Source organism: Osmerus mordax, chromosome 18 (genome assembly GCF_038355195.1).
Source record: "Osmerus mordax isolate fOsmMor3 chromosome 18, fOsmMor3.pri, whole genome shotgun sequence".
Lineage (NCBI taxonomy): Eukaryota > Metazoa > Chordata > Actinopteri > Osmeriformes > Osmeridae > Osmerus > Osmerus mordax.
In genome coordinates, this window is record NC_090067.1 from 14,636,593 (window position 1) to 14,646,592 (window position 10,000).

Consider the following 10,000-nt stretch of genomic DNA (forward strand, 5'->3'; position numbering starts at 1 on the left):
GTCCTGCAGTGCAAAGGCAGACCTGTGAACGCAGTGAACTCAAACACACACACTGCAACACACAGACACAGAAATACACACCACAACGCACACAGCTACACACACTGCAACACACACACACTTTTCTCCCAGGCTGTAGTTCACACATGAAACACCCAGAGCCTCAGAGAGCTATATCAGTCTGCCTGGGATCCTCTGGAGCTGCCTTATATAAGAGCTGAGCAGCGCTGCAGACAAGCTTTTAGCTTTGTGTGTCTAGATGTCTAGACTTCTGAAGGTTAACATGCAGCTCTGAGTGAACTGGACAGGCCTTGTTGAAGAGCCTGGAGGGTCTCCTGGTGTGTGAACTCTTGTGCCCAGGTCACGATGTGTGAACTCTCGTGCCCAGGTCACAATGTGTGAACTCTTGTCCCAAACACACATGTTTGGGACACACACGGCTACACTAGTAATCCCCTTAGTCTCCTCTCTGACTGGACATTATGCAATCAGCTATCACGACCAACCCATCTGATGTTGGTTGAACGCCATGATCTTGCATTGCAATTACCTCTTTAGTTATCCCTGCACAGCTACGTGGATTAACAACAAATGTGTTGCCTTGTAAAACATACTGGTAAAATTGAACTAAGAGTTTTGGAAATAATCTAGATCTGGAAAGAAACAAATTGTAGAGTATTGCTGCTAGTTAGCTAGTTAGCAGGGCAACCTCCTTTTCTGGGATCCTCCTGTGCAGGTTTTTCTTTTCCTCTCTCTCTCTCTCTCTCTCTCTCTCTCTCTCTCTCTCTCCTCTCTCTCTCTCTCTCTCTCTCTCTCTCTCTCCTCTCTCTCTCTCTCTCTCTCTCTCTCTCTCTCATCCTCTCTTGCCCTCTCTCCTCCTGTCTTGCCCCCTCTCTCCTCCTGTCTTGCCCTCTCTCTGTCCCTCTCTTGCCCTCTCTCTGTCCCTCTCCAGGTCTTGTATTGACAGAGCAGCAAATGATGTTTTCCGCCGAGCCTCACGTCTCAGACCTCTGGAACACAAGCTGCTGCTCTCTCTGTCTCTCCCCCACCCCTCTCTATGTCTCTGCCTCTCCCCACCCCTCTCTATCTCTCTATCTCTCTGTGTCTCTGTCTCACCCGCCCTTCTCTTTCTCTCGGTTTTTCTTGCTTTGTCTCACTTTTCTTTGTCTCACTCTCTCTTTTCTCCCTTTCTCTCTCCTACACACACACACACACACACACACACACACACACACACACACACACACACACACAGGCAGCAGTAATTAGATCCAGCAGGTCTACATCACACCTATAGCTGTCAGACAAGCACTGGAACCAGACATGGCAGCACAAAGCTCATTGGCTGCAGCACAAAGCTCATTGGCTGCTTCTCCAGACACCAGACTCAAACCGATTGGCTGCTGGAACCTCCCCAGCTCATGCTCTGACCCAGTAAACTTGCACATGAACCAAATCCTTCACATCTCATTGGCTGTCTCCGAGACACATGACTCCTGTGAATAGGCTTGCTCTCCTCGTCTCCCTAAAGAGCATCTTCCCAGGAAAACAACTCAGTTTTCCCTCCTTCTTTCCCCACTCTCTCTCTCTCTGACTCTCTGCGACACCGTCTTCAGTGTGAGTGTGTGTGTATGTGTGTGCAGACAGCTTGTTAGCCAGGTTTCTAGGGATATAAATCCTACCCATCTGATGTGCTTGTATCTGAAGAGTTTCCCTGGCTGAGTCTTCTGCCTGACTTCATCAGCTCTGCTTCTCAGACGGCCACGTAAACCACACCTCTCTCAGGCTTGTGTAAATATTTACTCGTTAAAACATCTCCCCGTCCCCCGGAGTTTGAATTTGAAGAGAGCGGTGATGTGTCACATTTGGGTCAGTCTGTCAAAACTTGTATATGTTGTCATATCCTGTCAGCGAGACTGAGCTCTCCTTTAGTGGCGTGTCACAGCCAGGAAGGAGCAGGAGAGCCTGTCAGCTGTTGTCCTCCCTCAAGGCTCCCTCTTACAGCCCCCCCCTAATGCTGTAGAAAGCTCCATTCACTTGAATGGGGCTTCCCCACAGTCTGTGGTCTTTTTGTGGCCTTTTTGCCTCAGATTCACGTCATGTAGTGACAACAGTTGATCTGAAGCCTACTGGAAAAAAACGTAGCCTACATACCAGGCAACTATGGATGAGTTTCCGATTAACTTAATATTTTGGGGAAATACGGCGATTTTGATACTTGGTTAAAGGCTGAGTTGTTGCCATCGCCAGTGAAGAAAAGACAGAGAGAGAACAGCAGCGTTGCTTAGCGACGTCAGCTGATCTGAAGCCAACGTCTTTGGCAAACTATCTCTCTGCTGATCAACACTACGAATGGTAACAAATAAATTGTAAAAGGACACACTGTGTTAAGTTATTTTTTCGTTTTGGCAAGTAGCCGTGTAATAAGCGGGATAATGTATAGAACGCTGGTCATTATCGGGAAAATAATCCCCGTCAGGGCGAAGCAAGACCCCGACGCGAAGCCCCTGTTGGGGATTATCTTCCTGATAATGACCGGCGTTCTATACATTATCCCTTACGTAAGATGTAACTGCCTCAGTGTTCTCAGAGTATGTTATTCATTTTGAATTTGATGAACTTTGACCCCATCCTCCTGACAGATGAGTGTTGCTGTACAGAACCAGTAACCATTCAGCTGTCAGTGCAGGGCCCCCTCACCCTGGGATGTTCTCTCTCTCTGTGCTTCAACTTGACTCTGCCTCCAAACACCTGGTGAAACAGGAACCAACGTGGAATCCTCTAGATGTTTGAATCCTCTAGATGTTTGAATCTTCTAGATGTTTGAATCTTCTAAATGTTTGAATCTTCTAGACGTCTGAATCTTCTAGATGTTTGAATCTTCTAAATGATTGAATCTTCTATGACCCCCTGTGGAGACCTGTCCTCTGTTTGACCAACAGCTTAGCTGTGACTGTGTAATACCAACATTGTATAAACTCACATGCAGACACTCACACACACACACACCCACACACATACAGCACACACACAAGTGCACTCAGATTAGGCTGTAACAGATTAGTATCAGCAGTATTCTAAAACTGATTCAGGACTTTTTCCGCTCTAAAGGAGCAGCTCCACTAATCTGTCTGGGAGGAGACGAGACAGCTGAGCTCCTCTTGTCACTCAGCTGTGATGCTCTGGACGTATCTCTCCTGGTCTCTCTGCATTGTCTGGTCTCTCCTTCTCTCTGTGTTGTCTGGTCTCTCTGTGTTGTCTCTCCTGGTCTTTCTGCGTTGTCCTGGTCTCTCCTGGTCTCTCTGTGTTGTCTGGTCTCTCTGTGTTGTCTGGTCTCTCCTGTCTCTCTGTGTTGTCTGGTCTCGTCCTGGTCTCTCTGTGTTGTCTGGTCTTTCCTGGTCTCTGTGCGTTGTCTGGTCTCTCCTGGTCTCTCTGTGTTTTCTGGTCTCTCTGTGTTGTCTGGTCTCTCCTGGTCTCTCTGTGTTGTCTGGTCTCTCCTGGTCTCTCTGCGTTGTCTGGTCTGTCCTTCTCTCTGTGTTGTCTGGTCACTGCGTGTTGTCTGGTCTCTCCTGGTCTCTCTGCGTTGTCTGGTATCTCCTTCTCTCTGTGTTGTCTGGTCTCTCCTGGTCTTTCTGTGTTGTCTGGTATCTCTGTGTTGTCTGGTCTCTCATTCTCTCTGTGTTGTCTGGTCTCTCCTAGTCTCTCTGCGTTGTCTGGTCTCTCTTCTCTGTGTTGTCTGGTTTCTCTGTGTTGTCTGGTCTCTCTCTGGTTTCTCTGTGTTGTCTGGTCTCTGTGTTGTCTGGTCTGTGTATCTGTGTGTGTGTGTGTGTGTGTGTATGTATCTGTGTGTGTGTGTGTGTGTGAAGTTGAACAGAGCACTGCTCCAGAGTCTGAGAGGGTGAGTGTGCTGCTGTGAATGGATGTGTTAGGGTTAGGGTTAGGGTGGATGTGAAGCTGTGAGGACATCAGCTGTGATCACCATGCTAGCACAAACACCACAGAAACACCTTCAATACAGGATGAGGAGCAGGCTATTTAAAGAAGTGTTGCTGTCACGGTAACAGTCACTGTGGGCACCTAGCAATGCTTCACACGTTGTCTAGGTGACAAATATGCTAGTCAGTCTCTGCAGTCCGTCGTCTAGGATACCGTGTGAAGACATGCCGTCATTCAGCTGGAGTGGTCAATGAGAAACTGAGAAAATGTATCAATGGCTCTTCTCTCCTCTCCACCTCTTCTCTCCTCCCCTTCTCTCCTCCTCTTTCTCTCCTCTCCTCCTCTCCTCTCCTCCCCTTCTCTCCTCCTCTTCTCTCCTCTCCTCCCCTTCTCTCATCCTCTTCTCTCCTCTCCTCTCCTCCTCTTCTCTCCTCTCCTCCTCTCCTCTCCTCTTCTTCTCTCCTCCTCTCCTCCTCTTCTTCTTGGTCTCAACATAGGAATCTTCTAACAGACAAATCTTTGTAATGGCTACATTTCCATATATAACGTTGGTAGTAGTGGTGTTTGAGATCATGTAAATACAGCCATAACGTACGAGGGCAGTGACTGTGTCTGTGGCAGCTCTGGTTGATTTGTGCCTGGAGCACAACAATCTCTCAGCATGTTAATGGCTCACACACACAGAACTGCTTGCATGCCAGCGTCCCTCATTAACATACAGATTCAATTAAGCCCCGCTCTAAACGAGGACAGCCAATCTGAGAGTGATGTCTTTCTCTCTCCATTTTATCTTCATCTAGGCACAATAAAATAACAGAATGCTAATGTTGTGATGGCTCCTGGTGCGTCCATGTTCATCTCTGAAAACCAGCCCTGTAACCCAGCCCTGTAACCCAGCCCTGTAACCCAGCCCTGTAACCCAGCCCTCTAACCCAGCCCTCTAACCCAGCCTGTAACCCAGCCCTGTAACCCAGCCCTGTAAACCCAGCCCTCTAACCAGACCTGTAACCCAGACCTCTAACCCAGCCCTGTAACCCAGCCCTGTAACCCAGCCCTGTAACCCAGCCCTGTAACCCAGCCCTCTAACCCAGCCCTGTAACCCAGCCCTGTAACCCAGCCCTGTAACCCAGCCCTGTAACCCAGCCCTCTAACCCAGACCTCTAACCCAGCCCTGTAACCCAGCCCTGTAACCCAGCCCTCTAACCCAGACCTGTAACCCAGCCCTCTAACCCAGCCCTGTAACCCAGCCCTGTAACCCAGCCCTGTAACCCAGCCCTGTAACCCAGCCCTGTAACCCAGCCCTCTAACCAGCCCTGTAACCCAGCCCTGTAACCCAGCCCTCTAACCCAGCCCTGTAACCCAGCCCTGTAACCCAGCCCTGTAACCCAGCCCTCTAACCAAGCCCTGTAACCCAGCCCTGTAACCCAGCCCTCTAACCCAGCAGCATTCTGCTCATCCAGCCTGTAAGCCTGTTAACAAAGACGTGTCGTCTCAAGACAATGCTCTGATTACCAATGACATTAAAATGGAGATGAGATAAGAGCAGTGTGTGTGTGTGTGTGTGTGTGTGTGTGTGTATGTGCACATGCCTTAGTTTCCACTTACATTTGTGACAATTAACCAAATAGATTTTCTTTGTGTGTGTTCAGATGAAAGTAAATTGTGAGAGGAACTTTCTTATTTCCTCAGGGACCACAACAAGCATGTGTGTGCACATTTCACACACACGGACACACACGCACACACGCACACACGCACACACACACACACACACACATGCAGACACACACACCACACATGCAGACACACACACACACATGCACACATGCAGACACACACACACACGCACACACACAAACATCTCTATCCCCCTAACAATAGGGTCCAATAATCCAACCATCTCATTTGCATACCACTATTAGACATTCATATTGAAGAGCTAATTTGCATTTATAATGTCCCATGTTTTGTTGGGGTGAAAGCAGCAGTAGCAATAACTTTTCTTTTAGTACAGTGTTTTTGTAGTATATGCTAATGTGAGGAAATTATTTTAGTCAGTCAGATACAGAGCTACATGTCCAGCACACCTCATAGCAGCTGGTGACATGTTACTGTATGGTCAACTGGACTGAGACAGAGAGAGAAAGAGGGGAGGGAGGGAGGGGAAGAGAGAGAGAGAGCGTGAAAGAGAGAGAGAGTATGAGAGAGAGATGCTAGTTATCCTGCTTTGGGATTCTGTTGCATCCTAGTATGAGAACGGTTTATTAGTTTATTAAGATACTTTTGCAATGTACAAGTTTGACTACAGTCAAGTGAGTTAGGGGGGAGAGAGCGGAAAGAGGGATGAGGTCATTCCTTTGAGAGAGGGCAGTGAGGATATACAAAACCACAAGCCCCCTCCCTTCATCCCTCCATTGGAACAGCTGTGAGAATGATGGAGGGAGAGAAGAAGAGGAAGAAAGGATGTGGGAGACAGGAGAAGGGACAGGAAAGAGAGGGGGATGAAGGAAGATTCAGCTGATCAACAACTCAGTTCAGCAGAACTCAAGACAGACCATTGTCACAGGGATGCTACATGTGATTCCATCCCAGGAGAAATGACCTCACTGAGGCTGCTGATGAACTCGAGCCCCCCTGCTTGGGTCCTGCATGCCTGCTGCTCTCCTGTGGTGTGTGTGGGTCTTGAGTAGCAGGGTGGAACCAATCAGTGCGTCTGTGAACTGGGATGCACCGTCTGGGTCTAGCAAACTTACACAGATAAACATGACCCGTAGAAACCTGTACCATAACATGTACTGTGATCACTAACACACTCACACACACTCAAACACTAATACACACACTCCTCGATGCCTGACGTCCTTCTCCTGGTGGTCTGCTGCTAAGCTGTGTTCAGGTTCTCCTGAGGGAAGCTTCTCGTCTCCCAAACGCCTCGACAGTCATTCCGTTTCCTTTTAATCCAGTAAATTTCCATATTTAATTAGCTTGCCTCATTAACCACTAGGAACGGTATGCGGAAATAATTACATGCCATGTTATAGACACAAATTATCTATGCTGTTTTCATGTGGGAAGCGGGCAGCAATATATGCCCCGTTGATTAGCACAGACTAATGCACATGAAGTTTACTTTGCATTTGTGTGTGTATGTGTGAATGTGAGTGTATGTGTGTCTGTAACTCTCACTCACACACACACGGTCTCTCACACACATACACTCTCTATCTCTCTCTCTCACTCACACACACACAGTTCAGGGCGTCCTCAGAACTCCCAGGGCGCTCTGACCAGAGGAAGTCCTTCCTGGGACAGCGGTCGCTGCTGAGAGCATCCATTTGACTGATCCTTGTCCTCCTATCTGGTGCTGTACCCACACATGCAGTCTGTACCCACACATGCAGTCTAAACAAGCTCGACCTCTCCCACATCCTCCTTCTCCTCCACCTCCTCCACTCCCACCTCCTCCTCTTCCTCCCCACCCACCCCCCTCCTTTCGGTGAGCTGAGCTCTCTGGTCTGATAAATCTGACCAGCCGAACATTGACCAGATGCTTATCTCTCTCTACCACAGTGAGTGTATTAGTAGTGACACAGCCGGCCTGTAACATAGGCAGTATTACTGAGAGTGTCATGTGCTTCCCTGGTTACAGACTCATTAAAAGCACCATTTTGCCATATTCATGTTCTCGTGAGGCAAAATAGTCACACTGTTGACTTTCAACCTATCATTGTTAATTGAATTGCTTTTCAGTGACATTTTGAGTCATAGAGATTCATTGTAGACTATGATTTCCATCACATGAATAAAACAGACAATACAACTATTCATCTCATTAACACTGGCCGACTCTACTGTAACAACACCCACAATTGCACAAGACAATCTCTCTCTAGAGAGAGAGAGCGAGACCTTTTAGGGTGGGAGACGAGGATGTGGGGCGTTTTGTGTTTGAGGTGTTGTCATCTGAGGTGTTGTCATCTGATGACAACGCTGCTGGCATTGAGATTGTTTTGACGGGGCCAGTGTTTCATAGGACGATCACTGGAGCAACAGTCAGGGAGAGGAGGCTAGTCAGAGAGAGAGAGAGAGAGAGAGAGAGAGAGAGAGAGAGAGAGAGAGAGAGAGAGAGAGAGAGAGTCTGTCCTCTTCCCATTGATCTTTTGGTTTCTTCGGTCTGGCAGGATTCTGACCTCAGTTCTTCTCTGAATGGATTACATACGTGTTTAATGTATGGTTACATACATGTGTTTAATGTATCGGACCAATTTATCGCATTTTGAGGAAAATTATTGTACGCAGGTCATGTGACCAATAGAGTGTGAGAGTCGTAAATGTGCAATTTGAGATGCTGACTGTGAGATGTAACTCATTGGAAGTGTATTTTGTGACTGACTGAGTTTAAGCAGCTTAAAGTGAACTAATGTTAGACAGAACGGTGGAGCTCCAGAGGTTGTTTTTGGCTTCTCGGTTCTCCTCCTCTCCTCCTCTCTCCTCTCCTCCTCTCCTTCTCTCTCCTCTCTCCTCTCCTCCTCTCCTCCTCTCTCCTCTCCTCCTCTCCTCCTCTCTCCTCTCTCCTCTCCTCCTCTCCTCCTCTCTCCTCTCCTCATCTCTCCTCCTCTCCTCCTCTCCTCCTCTCCTCCTCTCCTTCTCTCTCCTCTCCTCCTCTCTCCTCTCTTCCTCTCTCCTCTCCTCCTCTCCTTCTCTCTCCTCTCCTCCGCTCTCCTCTCCTCCTCTCCTCCTCTCCTCCTCTCTCCTCTCTCCTCTCTCCTCTCCTCCTCTCTCCTCTCTCCTCTCTCCTCTCTCCTCTCTCCTCTCCTCCTCTCCTCCTCTTTCCTCTCTCCTCTCCTCCTCTCCTCCTCTCTCCTCTCCTCTCCTCCTCTCTCCTCTCCTCCTCTCTCCTCCTCTCCTCTCCTCCTCTACAAAAAATATATTTTCGAAAGGTTGCAAAAAAGATTCTAATAAAGTTTTTTAGTAAGGTAAAACAAATATTTTTGAAAAAAAGGTAAAACATTTTTTATGGGGGGGCCATCTCTTCCTCTCTCTTTTAGTTGTTCAGTGAGGCCTCCACAGATGGACGGTTTGATTAACTGTGAAGTATCATTGAACACACTCACACACACACACACACACACACCTACACACACATACTCACACACAAGAACCAGAATAGTGCAGCTGTTTCAGTTATCTCCAGTGTAATCATGGTGGTGAAGGGTTGAGGGGTCTGAGTGAGGCTAGACTTATGAGGTTTCAGATCCTCACACACACTCAAACACACACACAGAAGTTCACACACACACACACACAAACACACACATACACACCTACACACAGAGGTTTAAACACATGTTCTCTCTCTCACACTCTTGCAAGTCCACACATGTAGAAGCATTCACATGTGATTAACATTCTTATTATACACAGCACACACGCACACAATGTATCTAATAACTCAACTAAACTGTGAAACTACAAATAAGAAATGTGTCATGTTACAGCCATGAGTGTATAATATAATACGCCTTGCTCAGCCCAGCTCCTGACACCCCAACACCACAACACACGTCCTGTTCTAAGATTCATTATCTACCTTTCGTTACCGTGTCGGTAATAAATGTAATCTACATGACCTCTTCCCCACAACACCATCCTCCTGTTTCAACAGTACAGAACGTTTTGGAATGACCTTCACACCGATGCACAGCCAGCACAAAACATACATTCAGTCAGTGAGAGAGAGAGAGCTGGGCATGCTGCAGATTGTTTCTTTTGTCCAGTCATGCAGGAACATGCATCACTGTCTCTCCCCGCTGCCTAACCCAACACCCGCTAAGATGCAGAAATATCAGCAAATGAACATCTTTCCTGAAGGCTCGGGCATGACGGATGTTGGCTGTTTGGTGGGGCGGTGGTGTAGTGGTCATTAAGCAGGGAGGGACTTCTGCATCTAGACACCAAGAAGACACTCTTCTGTTTCAACTCTGACTTCTGTTCGAGGGGTTTTATTGTGAACAAGGAAAGAGTTTGCGTGGAGGAGAAGGTGTTGGGGTGCTGCCTGCTGGGA